General features: G+C 41.8%; 1 protein-coding gene across 3 annotated transcripts in view; it reads right to left on the bottom strand.

The window, feature by feature from the left end:
* Window positions 1-14137, bottom strand: part of STAT3 (signal transducer and activator of transcription 3) — a 55966-nt gene extending 41829 nt beyond the window's left edge. For 2 of the 3 annotated variants that reach the window (XM_087713529.1, XM_014056508.2), the window contains exon 1: window positions 14034-14137. The gene's annotated coding sequence lies outside the window, so the exon portion shown is untranslated. The remainder of the gene's footprint in view (window positions 1-14033) is intronic. The other variant, XM_014056507.2, reaches the window with a different exon arrangement.
* Between the last annotated feature and the right edge of the window lie 9434 nt (window positions 14138-23571).

Raw genomic sequence — 23571 nt, 5'->3', positions numbered from 1 at the left:
TGATTGGCTGGCCTCGTGACAGTTGGGCTTGACAGTTGCTTCTGGCTAGTATAAATACCCTAACAGTTGCAGGGAGAATCTTTGAATCGCTTGTCATCTGGTACTAATAAAGATCTGTCTTGCATACATGGCTCCTGCGTGTCAATCCCTCACAACACAACCCACACACTCACAACACGAGTTTACAATAGGTTGCTTCATATTTATTGGAATACTGTAACTAGCTGTGATGAGAAAACCGAAGAGTCTTGTAATCTTAGCATGTACCATAACCAGTGAAATAGATAAATCCTTAGGAAGAACAATATTTTGAGCCTGGATGAAACTTGGGAGGTAGGAATATATTTGAAAAAACTTCAAAATATATTTCACTAAAATAGGCAATTAAAACCTCCTATGTGGTAGTCAGCTGGGAAGCCATCAAGCAAGAGACCTCCCTAAATGTATATAATTAATTTGTAGTCAACATTTCTTAAAATGATTAGGAATAGTCAAGTGACAATTGTGTCATCAGTTGAGTTATCTGTTGGTAAGAAATATACACATTTTTTTTAAAAAGCTGTTTTGTATGGAGGGAAGAGGGAATGGCCTTAGAGCACAGGAGGAAAAGCCACTATCAAGGCAACAGTCAAATAAAAGATGGCCTCAAGCCAATTTGAGAATGGGCGATGGTTTTTACCTGATACGCTCATTTCCTGTTGAAGTAGAGACAGCAGCCAGACTGGGTATGTTCCGTCCAATAACCAATTGGACTGAGTCTACACTTATGATGTCTTCAGGCCCTTGTGGCTCCTCCCCAGTTCAGACGAAGGAAAACTGTAGACTCAAGTGAGAATTATGAGCAAAATGTACATGTGCAAGTCCATAGTCTCTGTTTCTCTCTCCTCTGCACAAAAAAAGTTCCATTGCAAGATGTATAACCAGGGTGGGGCTGGCTGTTGTCTCCACTTCAACAGAAAATGAGCGTATCAGATAAGAACCAATGTCCATTTTCCTGTGATCGTGGAGACAGCAGCCAGACTGGGACGTACCAAAGACTGGGCTCTCTACTAGGATGGGGATACTAAAGAAAGTCCGTTAAGGACCAGCACTTATTGCAGCATCCTGCGCCCAAAGGCTGCATCAGCAGACGCATACTTGTCTAACTTGTAATGATGTATAAAGACCGTGGGAGACGCCCATGTGGCTGCCCGGCAGAATCTTCCAACGTGACCTGCGTGGACCAAACAGCAGTTGTCGCAGCACTACGTGTAGAATGAGCTGTAATGTGTAGAGGAACCTGCAAGGACTGAAGTTCATAAGACAGTTCAATACAGGCCCTGATCCACCGCCCCAGACTCAACGATGAAGCCTTTATGAAGCCTTGGTACCCAAGGAAGCCTGGTGGAAGGAAACGAAGAGAGCTTCCAAGTAGTGGAGCGAAGCGATGCGGTCGATGTAGATCTTGAGTGCAGATTGTATGTCAAGAGTGTGCCACTTATGCTCCCTCTCATGACAAGGAGGCAGGCAGAAATCAGGCAAGGTTAACTCTTGACCCCTGTGGAAGCAGCTATTCACCTTCGATATGAATGTTGGGTCCACTCTTAGAACGACTCGGTCTGGATGGAACACGCATAAGTCATGCCTGACTGAAAGAGCAATCAAATCAGAAATATGTCTGGCAGATATTATAGCCACCAAAAACGTCTTAAAGGACAACAGTTTCCAAGAAGTGGATCTCATAGGTTCAAAGAGCGAGCCAGTCAGAGCCTCTAGGACTCGAGGCAAGTCCCAAGTTGGATACCTATGGACAGCAGGGGGATGCAGATTGGACGCTCCATGGAGAAATCTCCAGATCAAGGGATGAGAAGGTAGATGGTCGGAGGCAAGACAGAAGCCAAAGCAGCCACCTGTCGGCGTAATGTATTAGGCGTAAGGCCCTGATCAAGCCCCCTCTGTAGGAAGTCCAATATCTGAGGAATGGGCGCTTAAGTGGGTCAATAGTCTTGTTAGTACACCAGAGTGCGAATGCCTGCTTAGTGGCATCGTAAATGCAGTTAGTAGAGCTTCTGCATGATACCTGAATGGTAGCAATGCCTAGAATCAAGGAGCACCACGGGGAAACCGTTCCGGAGCTGTAGCTTGTAAGCTGGCCGATCTGACTGCAAGGCAGGCTTCCTGAGTGAACTCGTGGCTGCAGGCAGTCAGACAGCTGAAGAGAGGAAGCCAGAAAGCAGTTCTGAATTTCCCTCCAATTTAGTCAGAAGAAAAAAATGCAATTAAAAAAGCCAATTCAAGGGGAAAAAATTGAACAAATCTCCAATTAAAGTTATAAAGTTAAAATTTGGAGGAGAGATCAATTATCACAGCCAATCCTGGTTGGACTGAGTCTGAACTGGGGAGGAGCCACAAGGGCCCGATGACATCGTAAATGTAGACTCAGTCCAATTGGTTACTGGACGGAGCATACCCAGTCTGGCTCCTGCCTCCACGATCACAGGAAAAAGTAAACATCTCAGACCAACATGAAGATAAATGGAAGAAGGAGCAAATGCATTCAGATTTAGCAAAATTCTGTTACTATAGCTTAGGGGTGTCAAACTCGATTTCATTGAGGGCAGCATCAAAATTGTGTTTGACCTTAGGAGTGGGTATGGCCAACTCACCATCGCTTGTGTTGGGGGGGTTGAGTGCTCTGCCAGCGAAAATGGGCTCCTAACCTCCATTTGCGGTTGGGATGGCCGCCTGCAACCCTCTCTTTGGACACACCAGCTCTCGCCCATTACTCTTCCGGGTTCCGGTACAATAGCTGGTTCTGGCCAGCTAGTCTTTGCGCATGGGAGAGTGCCAGAAACTGGAACAGCAGTTCCATGGTGCACATGCATGCACTGGGAAGCTGAGCTTCCTGTTTCCAGCATGGACATGTACACTGGCCAGCTGGTCTTCGCACATGCATTTGCGCCAGAAACCAAAACACCAGGTGACCTGCATGAATGCGTATGGCTAAAACCGGAAACTCAAATTGCTTTTTCAGTTTTGGGCGCTCTAGTGTGTGTGCACAGAGGAGCTGCTCTTCTGGTTTCTGACATTTTCATTTCGGAACTCGGTGCCAAAAAGATTCGCCAACACTGCCCTAGACTTAGCCTCCCACTTGCAAATTGATTATAAAACTAATGGTTTACTACATAAAACATTCACAGAGATTTTAGAGAAGTAAGTAGTATGAATTATTCTGAATTCTAGGTACAAGCAAAATGAACAGCAATGAAGAGGAGGGAAGGCATACAGAAATCCTGGAGGTCACTGACATTGGACAGCATCGACCCCCTCTGCCTGCGGCACTGGGAACCTGGCATAAAATCTCTGCAACTGAGCATTGTCTGGGGTGGCAAAGGGATCTAATATCGGGAGGCCAAAATGGTCTGTGAGTTCCTGAAATAGTGATGGGTACAGACACCACTCTGCATGATCAATGGAAGCTCTGCTGAGCCAGTCTGCCTGCATGTTTGTCACTCCCGAGATATGCTTGGCTATGATGGATAGCAGATGCCTGGCCACCCAGAGGCCCAGCTTCCTTGCTTCCTGCCTGAGGGATCTGGAGTGTGTCCCCCTGACAACTGAGGTGAGTTTTGGTGGTTTTCGTCAGAATCAAGATGTGTTTGCCTGAAACAAATTGACGGAACTGCCACAGGGTCAAGTGGACCGCCAGTAGCTCTAGCAAATTTATGTTTCAGTACGGTCCTTCTGGTCCCACTGTCCTTGGGCTAACTGTGCTTGCAGGTGGGTCCCCCAATCAAAGAGACTTGTGTCTGTGGTGACTGTCAGTTGCTCGGGTTCTCTGAAGAGGTAGCCCTTGGAGAGGGATGGGGACCTCCAAAAGCACAGAGATCAGATAACCTCCAATGGGACGCTGACCTTTGCTGGGTGTTCCCAAGGTCTTGGGAATCACAAAGAGGATGGAATAGAATCCCTGCCCATGATGGCCCTCTGGGACTTGTTGTATCGCCCCACATAATGAGCAGGTGTTGCACTGCTAATTCAAGGAGGGCCTTCTTAGAGAAGGATTTTTAGAAACAGGGCAACAAATGAAAAACCTCGAGGGTGTGGATAGGAATTCCAGGGAGAGGCCTGACCTCACTATCTCCCGGACCCTATTGTCTGATATAATTTCCTCCCATCGGTCAGCAAAGAGGACCAGTGGACCCTCAATGGCAGGGTTCAAAATGGTACTACTTGGGGCGATGAAAGAAATGATGTCTTCTACCACAAAAGGGCCATTTTGACTGTCTACCTCTAGGAGGTCTGTCCTGGTATTGCATTTGCCTAGGGAAGAATTCCCCCTGGGCCTGGGGAAATGCAGCACCTGCGTTAGAGGGCCAAAAGGAAATACGGAGAGGGGCAAAAATTGCCTCTCCTGGCCCCAGATGGCAAAATCTTTCTCTTGTCCTTGGACTCCACTAGGAAGGCTTCCAGTGGCTCACCAAACAGGTGCTCCCCATTAAAAGGAGCTGAAGCCAGTTGCCACTTGTGATGGGGGTCAGCTTTCCTCTGTTGGAGCCACAGCAAACGATGCACCGCCGAAGCAATTGATCTGGAGGCAAATCTGGCAGAGTTCAATGTGGCGTCCAGAGAATTGGATTGCTTACACTAGCTTATTTAAATCCTGGTGCAACTGCACGTCAGCTGCCGGGATCCTCTCTTGCATCTGATGAAGCCAGAGCAAGGCTGTGCAGTTAAAGAAGGAAGCGGTTGTAGCTGAGCGGACCGCCATGCTGCCGACAGGTGGACCCATTACAAAGACTGAATTGCCCTTTTGTCCTCTGGTTTCAAATTGTCCCCAGGATCACCAGGAATGGTGGAGGACTGTAAGGCTGCCACCGGAGCATCCACTACCGGAACTTGTAGTAATTTGGCTAAATCTGGCCTGATGTTGTAGAACCGTTTGTCAGCCGAAGATGCAGGGAAACACCAGAAACTACTGATGTCCTTCTGGACTGCTGCAGTCCTGCAGTAATGCCCTGCTTAATGACATCAGAAATAATTTCCTGAATGTTGTCATGGGTTATTAGGATTGCCCCATCTCAGGGCGAAGGCCAGCTGCTGTGGGGGTAAAGGTGGCCTCTGGAGCTGCTATTCCCCTGCCCTGTCCAGATATTCCAGCAGGGCTAGGCAAGTCTGACATTGAACCGCAGAGCCCTGTATTGCTAACTGTCAAAGGAGGGCTGTGAGGAGAGAGGAGATATCTGTCTCCCTCTGGTGATAGCTCAAGTAAGTGCAGGCTGATAGGCTGACTTGTCTCACCTCGTACCTCTGGCCGTGAAGCCTGTGTAGTTCCAGCCCTGGGGCAGATTTTTTCTAAGGCTTTCTGTCTTCTATGCTCATCTTTCTGAACTGCTCTGGAGCTCCTAGGGGTTTGACCAGGCTTACTGCCTCTGGAACAGTGCTTTGTTGAGACAGCCTTATCACTGCATCTCTCAAGTGTTGTGAAAGACAGCTGCTGCTTTGTTTGCTCTCTAGTCTGCCTCCCTGTCAATTCAACCACTGCTTCTATCTCCGCACCATTCACTGACCCATTAATGGTCTCCATCTCCATAATGTGAGCAGAGCTTTAGCTGTCAATCAACAGTCCCTGGGAATTTAGAGCACAATCAGTTAATGACCAGCAAGCTAGGTCTGTTCTAAATCCACAGCTGTGCTGTTCAGGGTGGTCAGGAACATCTGCTCTAGATCCAATTGCACTGCCTGAGACTAAAATTGGTGCGGTGTAATCCCCAGTGCTGCAAAAGGATGGCAGCACAGAACAGCGCTCGTGACTGCTAACCCTGTCTGACAAATTTGCTGGAACTCAACCTCGCTTGTGACTCTCTTCACTGAGACACGCTGGAGATGAGCACTGCTGCAATTGCTGCTTGGTGTCTCACTCTCTCTGGGCTAGCAGCGCTCGTGATTGCCACCTCTTCTCAAAATGGCTTCTGCCGCGTTAGCTTTCAAAGAGGAGTGCAAAGCCCCAAGTGGCAATTAGGAAGCCAGGTGTCAGGCTAAAGTTTTAAAGTCAGCCCTCGCATGGTCTGCAGCCCTGTTGAAAATTGTAAAAAGCCTGCCAACTGAAAGAAGCCGAGGGAGCAAGCCACAGCTGTATGAAATATTTGCAATGCAGTCCAAAAGCGCACGAATTCTCAACTGTCAAAATGGAGCCCAACTGTCAAGTTATAGCTGACAAGAAAGTCAAAGCCTTCAGAGGCTTGAGCTGAAACTCCCACCACCTGAGATAAAGGAATCTCAGTGACTCTACCTTGAAGAGGGAATCAGCTGAATCACTACTCACAAACCGTTATTTAGAAGTTTATCCAGGAATTCTTGAAGGGAGAAGGTTAGACACAACTGTCTTTACTGAGGGACTGAGTCAAAAGCTGGGAAGGTCAACCCACTCCTGGATTCTATCTACGCCTAGATGGAGAACTTCTTATCTGAGTAAAATAAGGACCACTTTAGTTACAAAATACCCCCAAGAAAATTATACAGAAATTTTCTTCAGATTATTTTATAAATGAAAAATAAAATAATTGATTGATTGAAAGCCCACTACAATGAGGTAATACCCACATAACAATAATAATAATCTCAAGGAGCCTCAATCTCTAGGTTTTGTGCACTGCATCCAAATGAAGCATGGAAGAAATTTTCACCTCAGCTGTTACGCTCCACAAAAGCCCATCCTCTTGCATTTCACTTGAAAAACAGGAAAGGGATTTACAGTAAATGTAGGAGGTAGCGCTTTCTGGGAATTGTTGGGGAGACAAGGAAATAGCTCCTTTCAGACTTGTTCCTTGTTCTGATCTATTCCTTCTATAGTCCACTACAAGCTCCTTGGTCTTATTGATGTTATGGATCAAGTTATTGTCCCCACACCACACCAGAAAAGGGGTAAAATGGAGGATGGACCCCATGATAAAGATGATCAACCAAGAAACTGAAACAGAATGATAAAATGGAACATTAATAAAAAGTATTGTGCTTTTTTAATCAAAGCAAAGGTTTGACTTTTGTTCTTTACCACAACTATAAAAATTTGGCCTACAGATACACATGCTATCATTTATTTCTTACTATAAATACAATTATTGCATTTTATCTGTGATCTCTTTCCCAAAAGATTCTCCAAATCAAACTGCTATAACAAACTCATTTCTGCTTTGATTCTTCTGGTATTTGTGTTCTTCTCAATGTTTTGTACACACACAAATGCCCTGAAAGAATTCATTTGAATTATTATTTTCAGCAATGACTGAAAAAAGAGCACTTGACAGCAGAAACACATGAAATAAAAATGATGTGTAATACCTAGAGGAATGGCCTTTTGCAAGACTTTAAAAACTGGATTATATACCCAGGCCTGGACCTTAGAATGTGTTAGGATCTGTTTTGACTTTATTATTAGTTAATTATATTGGCTATATGCATTTATTTTCTGGAGGTGGTTTTTTTTACTGTTTCATTGTTTTCAATAGTTTTATAGTTTTAGATAAGTAAGCCACTTGGTTGAGTTGGGTAGTTATAGAAGTTGAATAAACAAACAAATAAATAAACAAACAAATAATATATATTTCTCTTTACTCTTGGAAATCTTTTCTGATGTAGTTCCAAGCAGACTTCATTTCAGTTCTTCTTGGAAAACATTTTTATAAATTATTTTACAAACTTTATAGCCCTGTTCCTCAACAAAGCAAATCTTGTCAGAGCTACACCAAAGAAATGGAAACAGAAACTTTTGCCTCTCCTCGCTATTCTTTCTTCAACAAAAATGATGCCTGTTTGACTAATATGACTTTTGGCTCTCGCCCTGAGCTTTGGAAGGCACTACATCTCAATTTCATCTATGAGAAAAATAATATGCTACTCTGAAGTCCAAACAAAAAGCAAACAACAAAAGTAACAAAAGTAATTTTAAAAATCTTAAAAATCTTTTAAGATCGAGGCCACTGCAAATGTGTCCAGTAGACCTCTATGAAAAACAGAATGGCAAAACCAGACACCTATTAATTAGTTTTTTTTCAAACTATTTGCTCATGTCTCCAACCTTGTAGTTCTTGCTCCTTTTCAGGCAGAAGTGTAAGTTCACCTGGGGCTGAATCTCTTTTACTGTTAAAATACTGTAAGTATTGCAAAATAATAAATTATCCACTCATCAGGAAGATTGGTTAATGTACATCTTGATCTGGGTGAGAAAAATCTGTCACATTTAATTGGATTATTTAATTCCATTCCTCTCAATGCAAAGCTGTAGCAGATTTATTCATTCGCAGAACATATTGCCTGTTGCATCTGTTTGCAAATCAGGCAAACAGATGTTTGCAAATGCCAATAGAATGTCTATTTCTAGGTTTGATCTAGTGGTTAAGGCACCAGCTAGAAAGTGGGAGATCATGAATCTGCCTTAGCCAGCCGGGTGACCTTGGGCCAGTCATTCTCTTTTAGCCCAGCCCACCTCAAAGGGTTGTTTTTGTGGGCAAAATAGGAGGAGGAAGGTGCTCGTTATGCATTATTTATTATGATATTAATAATGACAGAGGCGCTTGTCATGCAAGATTCTGTTATTTAAGATAATGGAAGATGCAAGGAGTATAAAATATAATTATATGAGCATTTGAAAAACTATTTCACAGCTTTACAAGACACCCAGTTTTCAAAAGGCATGGCTCACTTTCACATTTACTCTTGGAATTTATGTAAGGCAAGAGTTTCAGGAGCTTGATCTTTCTGACAATGAGAAATTAACCTAACTTAGAGGTGCAGTTTTTCTTAAATTTTATACATCTGCAACTCTCTTACTTTCATTTAGTGACATTTTTAAAACAAAACTAATTCTGTTTTTTTTTCTTCAGATCAAATTAACAAGAAAAATGGTTCCCAATTATGAAAGTTTATATTAAATTATGGAATTTAGCAGTCATATTAATTTTCTCTCCTAATTAAATTTTAATCATTATTATTTGCTTTCCCAATAATGGAAGCGACTAGTTCTGTCGGAGAACAGCGGCATGGCACTTTTGACAGGATTAAATGCTATTTTCAGGATGGTGCTTATCTCCATATATTTTCTTCCTTCAGTGTTACTGCTTCATTTATATGCAGACATGGTAACATTAAATAGACAAGCACCCTGAGGAGGCCTCATGGGAATTATTTCTAGTTAAATATACAATGTAAGTTATTTTTACTTTATTTGGACAATAGCCAAAATCTGTCATCATAAGCACTTTCTGAAGTTCTTCTATCATTTCGATTTCGTTTCTACATGTTTATCCCAACACCATTTATTATTCTGCCATTTCCTACAGACATCTGCCTCTCAATATTAGTTGGCTGCATATGGTTTTTTAAATAAAACCGCATACAGAAACCCACAGAAAGCAGTGCATCATTACAGATACCAAAAATATAATTTTAAGCCAGCTGATGTATGTATCATCAAGTATCTCTGCAGAATGGTCTAATAGCTAGGAATCGTGTTAGGAAAGTTATGTTGGCTCTGTCAAAAGAAAATAGTAAGACAAAGGGGGCACAAGAGTAGAATCTGGCATATAAAAAAGTAATACCTCCATTTTGCAAATGCTAAGGGAAGTTTGTGGAAATATTGGCAACCAAACCGGTAAAGTCACAAGATAATCTAACCCTCTGACAAATTGAAAGACAAAAAAGTTAAGTATAAAAAGTGGAAAGCGGGGGACATAACTAAGGCAGAATATCAGCAAATAGCCCGAGCATGTAAAGATGAAGTAAGGAAAGCTAAGTCTCACAATGAAGAAAGGCTTGCCACAAATGTAAAAAATAACAAAAAAAGTTTCTTCCAACATGTTAAAAACAAGAAAAAAGGTTAAGGAAACAATTGGTCCATTGCTGGGAGAAAGTGGCAGGAAGGTGACAAGCAACAGGGAGAAAACAGAACTATTTAACTCATTTTTTTTTTGTATCTGCCTTTACACAAAGGGATAAAACAGTCCAACCTATCAAAAACAGCACCACAAAAATCAGATTAGGAGCACAAATTGAAATAGGGAAGAAAATGGTGAGCACCTGTCTACTCTAGACAAGTTCAAATCACTAGGACTGCATGGATTGTATACACCCCAGGGTTCTGAAGGAACTGGCAGACGAGATCTCAGAACCACTGAACTATATCTTTCAGAGACCCTGGAGCACCGGGGAACTATCAGAGGACTGGAAAAGAACTGATGTGGTTCCCATCTTCAAAAAAGGGAAAAAATAGATCCAGGAAACTATAGACCTATCAGCCTGACCTCAATACCAGGAAAGATTCTGGAAAAGATAATCAAGCAACGAATTAGCGAACACCTAGAAGTAAACAAAGTAATAGCCAAAAGCCAACATGAGTTTGTCAAAAACAGATCATGCCAGACTAATCTTATTGCATTCTTTGACAATTAGTGAACCAGAGAAATGCCGTTGATATAGTTTACTTGGACTTCAGTAAGGCATTTGTTAAAGTAGACCATAACCTACTACTAGTAGAAGGTTATGGTCTAACTAGTAGAAGGTTATGGTCTAAAGTAGAAGAATGTGGGTTGGACACCATCACCACTAGATGGATTTGTAACTGGCTGACCAACCACACTCAACATGTAGTCCTCAATGGAACTGCATCTACATGGAGACTCAAGGCTCTGTTTTAGGCCCAGTACTCTGCAACATCTTCATCAATGATTTGGATGAGGGAATAAGTGGGGAACTCATCAAATTTGCAGATGACACCAAGCTGGCAGGAATAGCCAACACTCCAGAAGATAGGCTAAAGGTACAGAAGGATCTTAACAAACTTGAATATTGGGCTCTATCTAATAAAATGAAATTCAATGGTGAAAAGAGTAAGGTTCTACATTTAGGCAAGAAAAACGAAATGCACGGGTACAGTATAGATGGTACCTTGCTCAATAGTAGTAACTGTGAGAGGGATCTTGGAGTCCTAGTGGACAACCATTTAAATATGAGCCAGCAGTGTGCAGCAGCTGCCAAAAAAGCCAACACAGTTTTAGGCTGCATAAACAGAGGGATAGAATCAAGATCACATGAAGTGTTAATACCACTTTATCATGCCTTGGTAAGGCCACATGTGAAATACTGCATTCAGTTTTGATCGCCACGATAAGACACCCTCACCTTCCTTAGCAACAGAAATTCTGGTCCTAATTGTGGTAGTAAGTTGAGGACCACCTGTACTCTAGGGACAATCTCTTGGACAGTAGGATCACAGCCATATAGACTTAAATTCCACAAAGGAAAAATAATGCTATCACATATATATCTCTTAAAAGGAGAAAAGTGGATCAAACCCAGGAAAGAATCAGCACAATTTCTCCCTAAGAAGCTCTAACCCGTGGGCATAGCAATAAAAATAACCCTCTGTCATGTCCCAACCAAACATTCATTAAAAATTGATGGGACATTCAAGCAAGTGCATGTTTTATAAGCAATTGTCCTACAGGTAGGTTGACTGTCATTTAGAAATTAATTTCAAATGAAGATTTGATATCTGATGCTTTTCAAACTGATGAGTACAGAATTTTTTTTTCATTGGGGGTGTTACTTGAAATCCTGACACTGAAAGGCAGAATCATGTTTTGAACACAATTCAACTATCTCATTGTTCAGCAGAACTATTACAGATAGGCAGCCAGATTAAATTTTAATTGAATTTGGTAATCTCATATCACTCAGACAATCAGTATTTTGCATTAGAGATATCATGAGAAACTTTTGTATCTCACATCCCATATTGCGGAAATATAATCCCTAGGAATTGAAGTGTACAACTAATTGTGAAATCACATGGAAACTAGTAATCATTGGTAAACCATCGGCTCTCCACATTTGCATTAAACATGTCATTTTGATAAAGAGCTTCTTGTCACAAGACTTGAGTTGAATGTGGCTCCAGATTTTCATAGTTGGTAGACCTTCTGAAATTTTGAAATCTATTCATAGCAGAGTGAAATGTAGTATATCTAATATTCTTTATCTCAGCCAAATAATCTGCCTACCTCTTAACTCTGGGTAAAAGATGGAAACAAATTTGTTCTGCATTCATGACCTTTAACAAGTTTAACTTGTTCCAGACAGCCAGGCTTCCATGTCAGATTATGATGGATTATGCCTAGAAAATATATTACTATTCTTTATAAACAAGATCTTAACAAGGATTGTTGTCTTACCTTGGCTTTAAATTTTGTCGTTAAAACAATGTTCAGATAGTTGAAACTGCAAATGTCATGTGATACAATAGCCAAACAAGTATGATAAAACTGAGTTATCTGTACATAGTGGAAGGACCTCTATTCTCAATAAACAATGGTAATCCTACAAAATCGTGGTACAATATAATCCTTATCAAATCTACCCTGCATAGTACTCACAGTACTCAGCTCATCAATACCTGCAGACTTTAGAACACTTTTTAAAACTGACCAGCAAAGAAATTGAAGTAATAAATATATAAAGAAATGAACCTGGACTTCTGAAATTCAAATTCAGGTGCTTTAACAGCATTGCTTTTAGCCTTAGGAAAAGAAAGGATCTTAAAAATGAGAATATTCCTCACACTTCATTTGCAAATGAAATTGTTATACTGATATATAAAGGTAATTTAATAACAGATTAAACCAAAAGTCTATTCATAGAACAGGGTTGAAAGGGCTCATTCCCCCCCCCCCCCACAATGTTCTTAACTAAGCTGTTCAAACATGCTTGAACTAATTCTTAACTATTGCTACAAGGTTTTCAAAACCATTTTGAGTCTTTGAAAATGTATTAAACAAGCTTACAAACAAGCAGGCATTCCTATTTCCCCCATCACCACCCAGGTATACTAATCCAACAAAGGCTGTAAATATCAGTAGAATACTAAGAACTATATTAGCAAGCAAAGGCCTATTTTCGAAAAAGAAAGTAAACATTCCTTAGGATTTCTAAATGTCATTAGATTACTCAGTATTGCATTGGTGTTTTCTGTACAGTAATCTTCTACCCAGTCTTAACCTATTGAAGAGCTTGTGAAAACAGAAACGTCGGGTCATCTCGCTGGTTGAACACCAGGACTCAATTTAGCAGCAGTGTCACAAGTGACAATGAATGGTCAGCCTTTTTTGTGAAGTTACTATAATATGGGATAATGGTGAAATCTTCAAAACTCATGAATAGATAAACGACAATTAATGCAAAATCTTAATCTTTTAGTCAATTTTTCCCATTGTTGGGGAAGAATAGACTTCAACGTCTCTAGAGCAGCAATTTGCATAACTGTATATTGTTTATTTTCCTGTTTTCTCATTATCTCTATAGGAGATGGAATGTTTATATACTGGTACATTTGGTGTTTTTTTTTTTAGAATAACACCACCCAATTTCTATTCAGGTGGATTTTGGAGCACAACTCCCACTATTCCTACGGGACTATGGGAATTGTAGGCCAAAACCAGCGAACAACACAAAACCCACCCATCCTTCCACACCTTACATATTTACTGGCTCCCTAAGAAGGTAATGGCTGTCAAGGTCTCTAAATGGCATCACGTGGAACTTTTCCTACTTGGCAGAACCCAATCAATCAAGAAGCCGCAAAGGACCCCCCCCCCCAGCTTTTCCTCCAAGACCAGGCACAGATGACAGAACAACTGAAGGCTCTGTTAATTTCTTTTCCTTTCAGTTCCCACCTTCCACTGCTCTTCCCCAACTACTTACCCTTTTTTCTTCCTATTAAAACTCCAGAAGTGAATTGAAATATACTGCCAATCAACGTTATCTCTAATTTATACAACGGGATTTATACATTCGAAAGTTTGGGATAAAAGCACCCTTTTCATGAATCAGAGATTTTTTCTAATCGGGGCAGGGGAGGGGGCACTCTGCACATGCTTAGAAGCAAGATCTCTTAGCAGAAGTTGAGACTTGACAGCCTCCAAAAGTTCAGTTCTATTCTTGGTAGCCCCGTCCCGTCCCACCTCGCCCGTATTCCTTCCACTACCACCTCATCTTTAGCCTACCTTCGACCTCCCCAGTATCACTTAGCCACTACTGGAGCCGTTCGACTCTCGACGTCTTGTCCCCACAGCTTCCCGTCGAGAGCTTGGTCCTGCCCCCCTCACCCGCAGCATCAATGCCAACCCTCCGTTAGCGAACCAATGGCGTGCAGTTCCAGTGGTCCTTTCGCCGGAGGCGCACGAGGCGGCCAATCAGCGCGCGCCGCTACTTTTATTATTCATCGGGCTGTTCCGGGCTCTACTTCCTCCTCCCGCCGCTTTGCTGGAAACCCAGCTGAGTTCCGGGCAGTGTGTGACGTAGACGCCTCCGCTGTTGACTTGTTTAAAGAAGGGGGAGGAGAGGAAGGAGGATTACATTTCTCCGGGGCTTTTAATGGCTGTGCATGAAGACCTTAGGGGCGGGGGCGGGCGGGGGCGAATAAAGGGTTGGATTCCCCATGTTCTCCAGGTGGGGGCGCAGCGTCCGCCTCTCAGCCGAAAGAGGCTGATCCGTGGGGATGCAGTGGGCGAGTTCGGCGAAAGCGTGCAAAAAAGGAGCAAAACAAAAAGCGTTGCTGATTAAGGCCTACTCACGGTGGAAATGTTGGGTAAAGGAGCCTGACACAGAGCTCGTCTTCCTTCGGTTGCAGGAACTGGCCATGGCTAGTCTAGTGAAGAGAAGGACCAGGGGAGACATGATAACAGTATCCCATTATCTGAGGAGCTGTCACAGAGAGGAGGGGGTCAAGCGATTATCCAAAGCACCTGAAGACCAGACAAGGAATAATGGATGGAAACTGATCAAGGAGAGATTCAATCTAGAATTAAGGAGAAATATTCTGACAGTGGGAACAGTCAACCAATGGAACAGCTTGCCTTCAGACGTTGTGGGAGCTTCATCACTGGAAGCTTTCCAGAAGAGACTGGATAGCCCATCTGTCAGAAATGGTGTAGGCTTTCCTGCTTCAGCAGGGGGTTGGACTAGATGACCTACAAGGTCCCTTACAACTCTGGTGTTACTCTGTCTTGGAAGATTCAGTTGCCCTTCAACTGCTGTGGGGAGGTTGAACAACCTCATGCCTGTCTGTCATCCCTCCCCCCTTCAAGGGAAATAAAGGGAATAAATAAAGGGAAATGACACATTTTTGATGGTTAGAAGGATTTTAGTAATTTTTATTAAATATTATAATTATGGTAGTAAAATTTACTACAAATTAAAAGAAAAATAGGAGTAAAAGGATCAAAGGGAAATAAAAAGGCATAAAGAATAAAAGGAAAGGGAAAATATGAATTGGTGAAGGAAAAGAAATATAGATAGTCCTCAGTTTACGACCACAACTGAGCCCAAAATTATGTTGTTAAGCAAGGCAGTTGCTGAGTGAGTTTTGTCCCGTTTTATTACCTTTTTTGCCACAGTTGTTAAGCAAATCATTGCAGTTATTAAGTGAATCCAGCTTCTTCCATTGACTACTTTTCAGAAGCTTGTTGGGAAAGTTACAGATAGTGATCACATGACCCTTGGACAGTACAAGTGTCACAAATACATGCCAGTTAAGTGGCTGCATTTTTATTATGTTGCCATGCAGATGTTACAACAGTCATAAGTGTAAAAATGGTTGTAACTTAAGTCACTTTTTTCACTGCTTTGAATGTTCACTAAATGAATGATTATAAGCGAAGCACTATATATAAAGAAGTGACTCCCTGTTTCAATTGCAACGATTAACAATTTTAGCAATTTTTCATCTCTTAAGTTATAACAAATTATCTCCTGCATCCCATTTGTTATTTATAAACAAATCCATAAAGCGTCTTCATTTCAGTCTTAGTGTTGGCAGAAGTCCATTAAAGGTTATCAGAAATAATAACTATTTTAACCTTGATCAAATAAACTAATTTTATTCCTTCCTTTTACTTCTAAAGGAAATCTAGAAATTGATTTTTTTTTTCATTTAAGCTTTGTCTCTTCTTATGAGATTCTTCAAAACTTTAACAAGATTGTTCCAATATGGAAAATAATTCAGGTCACTCTTGTTTGTTGTATATCCTTTTTAATTATTAACATAGCCAGTTTCTTTGTATAACCCATGTAACGCCTTTTTCATGTCATTCTCACAGCCTATCATTTGCAAATCCATGTTGAATTCAGTCTCTGTCATGTCAAGTAAAACTTGTTCTTCTTTACATAGTCTGGCATAAAAACAGATATTACTATTACCATTATTAATATTAACTTCTGACTCCATTTTTTGAAAATATTTTTCAATAATTCCAGTGTAAGAACAGTTTCTTCCATTCTGTAGCTACTAGTTGAGTTTATTCTCCTTTAACAGAAATCCTAAGATTATTCTAGCATCCCAATTTTTTTATTTATTTTCTTAAATTCAAAACAAAAACATTTTCCCATGAGAAGGATTTTTATAATTAATACTATTTCAAATATATCCGGGCACGTAGTCAATTTGTAGCTTTTTAAAATCAAAGTTTTAATCAACCTTTTACTGATTATTTAAGGAAAAATGTTTATTTATAAGCTTGTAGCTAAATTTGTCTTTTATTGGTTGAAGACAGCCTCCCTAGAAGTTTTTAGATTTGTCACTTCAAAGGTTTTTAATAGCTGAAAATAAGTTCATAAACAATTTCCAGATGTAATTACAAAAGAAAGTACATGAATTTAATGCCCTTTTAAAAGTAAGTAAAGGTAAATGTTCCCCTCACATATATATACTAGTTGTTCCCGACTCTAGGGGGTAGTACTCACCTCCATTTCAAAGTCAAAGAGCCAGTGCAGTCCAAAGAGATCTCCGTGGTCATGTGGCCAACATAACTAAACGGTGAAGGCGCACAGAACACTTATTACCTCCCCACCAAAGGTGGTTCCTATTTTTCTGCTTGTATTTTTACATGCTTTTGAACTGCTAGGTTGACAGAAGTTGGGACAAGCAACAGGAGCTCACTTGTGGTGCTGAGGATTCAAACTGCCAGACTTTCTGATCAACAAGTTCAGTGTCTTAGCCACTGAGCCACCGTGTCCTCCTTTAAAGGTACCAAACACAGTTTGAGCAAAATAGCTATTCCCTTGCCTCCTGATGTTCAAAAACCACTGTCTTGCAGTCTCCTTATGAAGAGCAACTGTGTGGAGCACTTGTGGGTGGTCTGTGGTCTTCTTTATCTAGAGAAGTTTGGCGAGCCGTGTACTTGCCACATTTTGATTCTTTGGATGGTTGCAGCTATCTTCGGTCCATTATTTTTTTCCTCCAGAAGCCCATGGTTGGGAAGATTTAAAGAAAATGGCATAATAGTCTTCCTCTCCTGTACTTTAGGCAGAGTTGACAGCAGAGGCTTCATGTGAGTAACTAAGCCCTTTTAGTTTCAGTATGCTGTGGTAACTATGTGTCTGGCAGATTTAGTCAAAACAATTATCTTGACTTACTCTTATTTTGCAAACTCAGAAACCCTGTTTTGGAGCTCATAGTTTTGTACTTTCATTCCTCCAAGTAAGCAGGATGAAAATGCAAGAAGTTGCACTGTGAAACTCAATGCAAAAATCTAATAGCCACAAAACAAAGCTCCCTAATGTTGATTGCCTGCAGTACCAAACTTTGCCTCCCTGGTCAATCGAAAATTGGCTTTTGATATAATGGAAGAACCATATCTCTTCAAATAGTTCATATGGATCTGATAGGATTCAACCTGAAGAAGCTGCAAATGGTTCAGTGAGTGTCTGGAATGAGCTGTGCAGCATTTTCATCTTCAAAGATATTTTGTAACATACAGGAAAATGCTGGGCGGCAGTAGCAGCAGACCAGTAGGCCAGGGGTGACAGTGGGCTGAGCGGTCAAGGAAACAGTCCTAGCCACACTCAAGAGCCATAAATGGCCCATGCTCATTGATCAGTCAGTAATAGCTCTGACAATGACTGATCATATCTGAACCTATCACAAAAAGAGGAGTTTTAAGGATACTGTTGGGGGGGCAGTGCCTGCAAGTTTGGTTCTAGGGTGAGAGCCTAGGAGCAACAAGTAGGCTTGAGTGAATGTTAGTGACCCACCACCAAGAGAGAATCAAGAGGTAGACCCTGCATGAGGAAGCCTCCTCCCTGGTTGGTGAGAGGGATCAGCCTAGGCTGGAGAAAAGTATAATAGCTGGGGTGAAAGGAGTGTGGGGGAAGCCCTTGGTACAGAGAGTTTGCTTTCTTATCGGAACATCTCTAGAATGAAGGAGTGGATGCATATGAATGACTGAGTTGGGGTGGCAGAGCCCTCAGTAGAGAGAGGAGTATAGATTGCTCTGAGGAACATATAGCAGGACATTACATCAGTATAGTGATGGACATGGGATGCAACAGAAACCAAGGGGCAGGCTGTTACAGGGGAAGATGCCACGAATGTTTAATGTCATATTCTGGCCCCTTGAATTCACGCTCAGTTCCTTGACAGTATTCTCTCAGAGATCCAGAGCTTTGACTGCTGTTGTTGAATGCCAGGTCAGTCAACAACAAGGCTCCCTCATTCAAAACCATATTGAGGAGAGGTATGTCAACATAACATGCATCAGAGACCTGACAGTCAATTGTTTGGAGTTTGGCACCAGCTGAAACTCCAGAGCAGGGTAAGTGGGGTGGCTATGATTATCAGAGAATCTTCAAGGGCCTTGCTCCCCAAGTGTCTGGCTGTGAGACCGTATCTGAGATGGGCGCACAGGACCATCTGGAATTATTGTTACTGTGATCAGTAGGTCTTGTGATGGAGAGGTCACATCAGAAGAGGGTCTTGTGATCGGTTTGTGATGGGCCAGGTGTGGGTTGCATCAAGTGAGGGTATAGTGATGGATCAGGTGTGGGTCACATCGGGTAAGGGTCTTGTGATGGGGTTCCACAAATCAACCACACAGCCAACTGACCCTCAGCCAACACAAGCATCCCCCATCCAAATCAATACTTCACCTCCCAGTGAACGTCACCTGATGTGACTTCCCCATCACAAGACCAATCATGACACCTCACCTGACATGACCCACGCCTGACCCATCACAAGACCTGTCACAAGACCCTCATACAGAGGTGGGCTGCTCCTGGTTCGGGTTAACCAATAGTAGAGGCAGTGGGAGGTCCCACCCACCCACCCGGATTCTTCTGTGGATGTGCAGAAGCATTGGGCACGAATGCGAGCGAACCTGTAGTAAACCATTTAGGAACCCACCACTGCCCTCTCCATCACAAGACCTACTGACTACATAAAGCCCTTATAAAAAGAGACACTGACACTGACTAAACTCAGTTGAAGATGTTACCTGGTTTGGTAATGAAATGTTTGGAAACCAACCCACAGCTTCAGAGAACTAACCTCCACCCTCATTGTTGCTACTATACAGACCTCTCTGCCTGAATTGCTAGAAGCTGTCGTAGGATTGTCTGTGGCGTTCCCCAAATTTGTGGTTCTGAATGACTTCAATCTCCTTCCCTAGGTTCAGTTTCAGAAGCAGCTAGGAGTTCATGTCCTCCATGGTGGCCATGGGCTTATCCCAGATTGTTACAGGTTCAACTCGAAAGAGTGGTCAGATGCTAAATCTAATATTCTTATCAGAACAATGTCAATCGATCTAGTGGGGAGTTCAAATTTATCCCCCTGTGATGGTGACATCACAGCCTGATGTCCCTGAGATTTTCTTATATCATCTCCCCCTCCCCCTCCACCTACGGCTCTATAATGAGACTGGACTCATTATAATGGTCCGCTCCAGAGAGTGAGGATCCAAATGGATGACTCTGAAAAGACATGATTTAGAGCCACTATTAAGGCCTTTCTTGTGATAGAAATACCAAAACAAAATATTTCTCTGCTCTTTTTGTATCCTCGGAGTATTGACCCTGTTCCAGATCACCCACTCCCTCCTAGCCTGGGGAAGTTTGGCTGATCATCTTCAGGGCTGGGCAGAAGAATTTGTTCAACATCAGTCACTCAGATTCGTTCCCAGTTAGAACTCCTGCATAGTGCTAGCCTTTATGAAATGCCCAGGGAGATTTCTTGCCCAACAATTTGGAATCAGTTTGACCCTGTTAGACCTAAGGAAGTGGACAGTGCACTGTCAACACAATCACTTACCAATTAGACCCTTGTACCTCCTAGCTGGTGAAAGCCTCCAGGACGGTGACCATCAGGCAGATTCATGGAATTATAAATTTATCACTGCGTGAATAGACATTCATGGGAGGTTTTAATCAGGCTTGTCCTCTCCTTTTAAAAAAAATCACTATTTGACCCCACTCACCTGGTCAATTTTCATCCAATTTTCTATATTCACATTTTGGAGAAGATGGTAGAAAAGGTGGTGTTTCAACAGTTCTGGGATTACTAATTAAATCCTTTCACTTAGGATTCAGGCCTGGCTGTGGGACCAAACAGCTTATACTCATAAATGATCTCTGGCAGGATCAGAAGGTAATGCAACCATTCTCACTCTCCTTGATCTCTTAGCGACCTTTGAAACTATCTTTTTGGATCGTCCATATGAGTTTTGACTGGGTGGCACAGTTTAACACTGGTTCAGCTTCTTCCTCCAAGGTTGGTCCCAATCAATGTTGATAGGGAGTGGGAGATCCAGCCCTGATCACTCAATTGCTGTGTCCCACAGGGCTTGGTACTTTTTCCTCCCTTGTTTAACATCTACATGAAACTGTTGTGTGAGAATATCAATCCCCATGGTTGAGGAATCATGTTTGCTGTTGATACTCCACTCTACATCTCCACACATAGTGATCCAAGTGATTCTGTCTCTACCCTGTCACAATGCCTGGAGGGATCTGGATGAGGGACAACAGACTTAGACTGAACCCTGACAAGATTGAGTGGTTTTGGATGCATAAAGCCTCAGGATTCAAGTGTTTGTCATCTTTAGTTGTGTACAGGGATGCACTACCCTGTTCAGACCCAGAATGCAACACGGGCTCTCCTGGATTCATGTCTCCTTCTTGAAGAGCTGATAGCAGGTGTGACCAAGGGAGCTTTTGAACAGCTCCAGTTGTGCCCCAGTTGTGACCTTTACTGGATCATGACTACCTGCAGTCATTTACTCAAACACTGTCCATCTTTTGCCTAGACTGTACAATGCACTGTACATGGGGCTATCCTTGAAGTCAATTCAGGAGCTTTAGCTGGTGCAAGAGGACTCTTTGGACCTCCAGAGTGGCCCATCTTACATCTCTGCTCCGTGAACTTCACTGGCTATTGGTCTGCTTCCAAGTGTATTGCATGGTGTTAGTTATGACCTTTAAAGACCTTAATGGCACAGATCAGGCTAGCTGATGAGTTTCCTCATCCCACTAGGACAAGCCTACGTATACTGGGAGAAACTCCATTGGTCAAGAATTTTGATTATTCAGGATCTAGAATGCAGCACCTGCTCTTTGGAACATCTCACCCTCCTAGGTGGGATCCGCCACCACTCTATTATTCTTGTGTAATAGCAATAGCAATAGCAGTTAGACTTATATACCGCTTCATAGGGCTTTCAGCCCTCTCTAAGCGGTTTACAGAGTCAGCATATTGCCCCCAACAACAATCCGGGTCCTCATTTTACCCACCTCGGAAGGATGGAAGGCTGAGTCAACCCTGAGCCGGTGAGATTTGAACAGCCGAACTGCAGAACTGCAATCAGCTGAAGTAGCCTGCAGTGCTGCATTTAACCACTGCGCCACCTCGGCTCTGTAAGAGCCTGGAGACTTAGCTATGCCAGTTGGTCTGGGAACCAAATGTGGAAGTTGCACACTGGAGGTAACTACTAGATTGATGGAAGGCTCTTCCACTCCCTTTGCTCTCTACTCTCCACCCAGACATCTTTTTGGTTATCATATTGATGTATTTATTCTACCTTGCCCTTGTTTATTACTTTTCTTCTGTTTACATACCTTTTCATTTTTCTTTCTTTTTGTTATTATAAGTCATCTAGAGTAGCCCCACAGTGAGATAGGCAGTAAATAAATTAAACAAATAAAAGATAAATGAAAATGAACAGGTGCCATATTTGTGTTCCTACACGGTGCCAAACAGGTAAGTGAATCTTACAGATTATGTGTTTTGTAGCTCTAATAGTTACACAGTATGGTCAACACAGTTTTCTTCTCTCTTCAGAATAGTTAACAAAACTCGGTCCAGTCTTTAACATGCTTCCAAAGGCAAAAAACAAGGATAAGGAATGTTTCTGTGTAACTTCTGCTATGTCTAGCAGCTTCTTTAAGTCACCCTGTAGGGTTTGTCCAACTATCATGTTCCTCAAAGGAACTGGGAGATAGAAAGCATCCATGAGGGGCCTTTCACTTCTCATGGATGTTTCCACCCATTAACACCTTCCAGACAAAAGAGAAAGACACATGGAGTAGAATTGCTTCTTCCAGCCAAAGAATTCTTAACGATTCAGGAGAATTCCATATCAGGAGAGTTTATTTCTAACCTCCTCTGATTCCAAAATTATGGCCATTTATAGTAGGAATGCTGGCTTAGATTGGTTTGCAAAATGTTATCCCCAAATACGGTTTATTTGCTTCTGGCATAGCGAGTTGAATAGATCCAGTAGCCATTGTAACTATGTCAGTTACACTCAATTGAGGTAAACCATGCTTAGTCAAAATGTGGCTTAGCATGCTCTCAATATTTATTTTCAATTGAAATTACTGCTATTGTCAGATGATTCCCAGACTTGGACATTTTCTCTTTCACAGTAGGAAAATATTGTGTCATCCAGCTAGTTTTTTTTTATTTTTATGCTTTAGGGACACTCCAATTGCAACGACTCAAACTTAAGTCTATTGGGGCTGATTTTTTTTTAAAGATGCCCTTTGAGATTGCTGTCTTTTCTCATTTTTCTCACAGATTCTTTTATATAATCGTTATAGTTTAATCTTATCACTAGATATAAGGGACAGTCAGATCACAATTACTGGGATGTGGTGGCTGCAGGGTATTGGAAGAGAAAGATGTGACATGTAGACCATCCTCCTCTAGGCTGCTTACCTTTTGAATTGCTGCCCCATTCTAGGAGCTGAAGAGACTAGGGAATGGATGAATAATCTTGCATCAGGATCTGCTTTGGGAACCTATCTTCAGTTGAAGCTTTACAATATGTCTAGGCTTAGTAGTGGACTTACAGTCTTCTTTAAGATTGCATAAACGTAGGAAAATTGTGTTTCTCTTCATGTCATCTTTGAGTCACACTGAAAATCAGTGGATTAATTCTGGATGTCTCTAGAGTTTCTCAGTCACCATGTCATAATTGCTTCAGAAACATTCTGGGTGAGGTTTTTTATGATATAAAATAAAGGAGAATATTTGTAGCTCAAGATTGAAATGAAGAAGGGTCCTTGGTGTTCCCTGACCTTTGTTCTCTTGCATTTTCTTGCACATTTTCATTACCCAAATTAGCAAACATCATCAGTGCAACTAAAGAGTGGGGTTTGCTCTCAATTCATGTCTTTGGCTCAAATACATAGATGATTTATATGAGGAAAACAATGTAATAAAGGAGGTTTGACTTTTTTCCCCTTCTTTCAATCCCCCTCTAATATCAC

Source organism: Thamnophis sirtalis, unplaced genomic scaffold (assembly GCF_051295495.1).
Source record: "Thamnophis sirtalis isolate CommonGarterSnake01/CBP01778 unplaced genomic scaffold, rThaSir2_p1.2 scaffold_4, whole genome shotgun sequence".
Lineage (NCBI taxonomy): Eukaryota > Metazoa > Chordata > Lepidosauria > Squamata > Natricidae > Thamnophis > Thamnophis sirtalis.
Note: the sequence above shows the minus strand (reverse complement) of the source record. Positions and strands in the feature narration are given on the sequence as shown.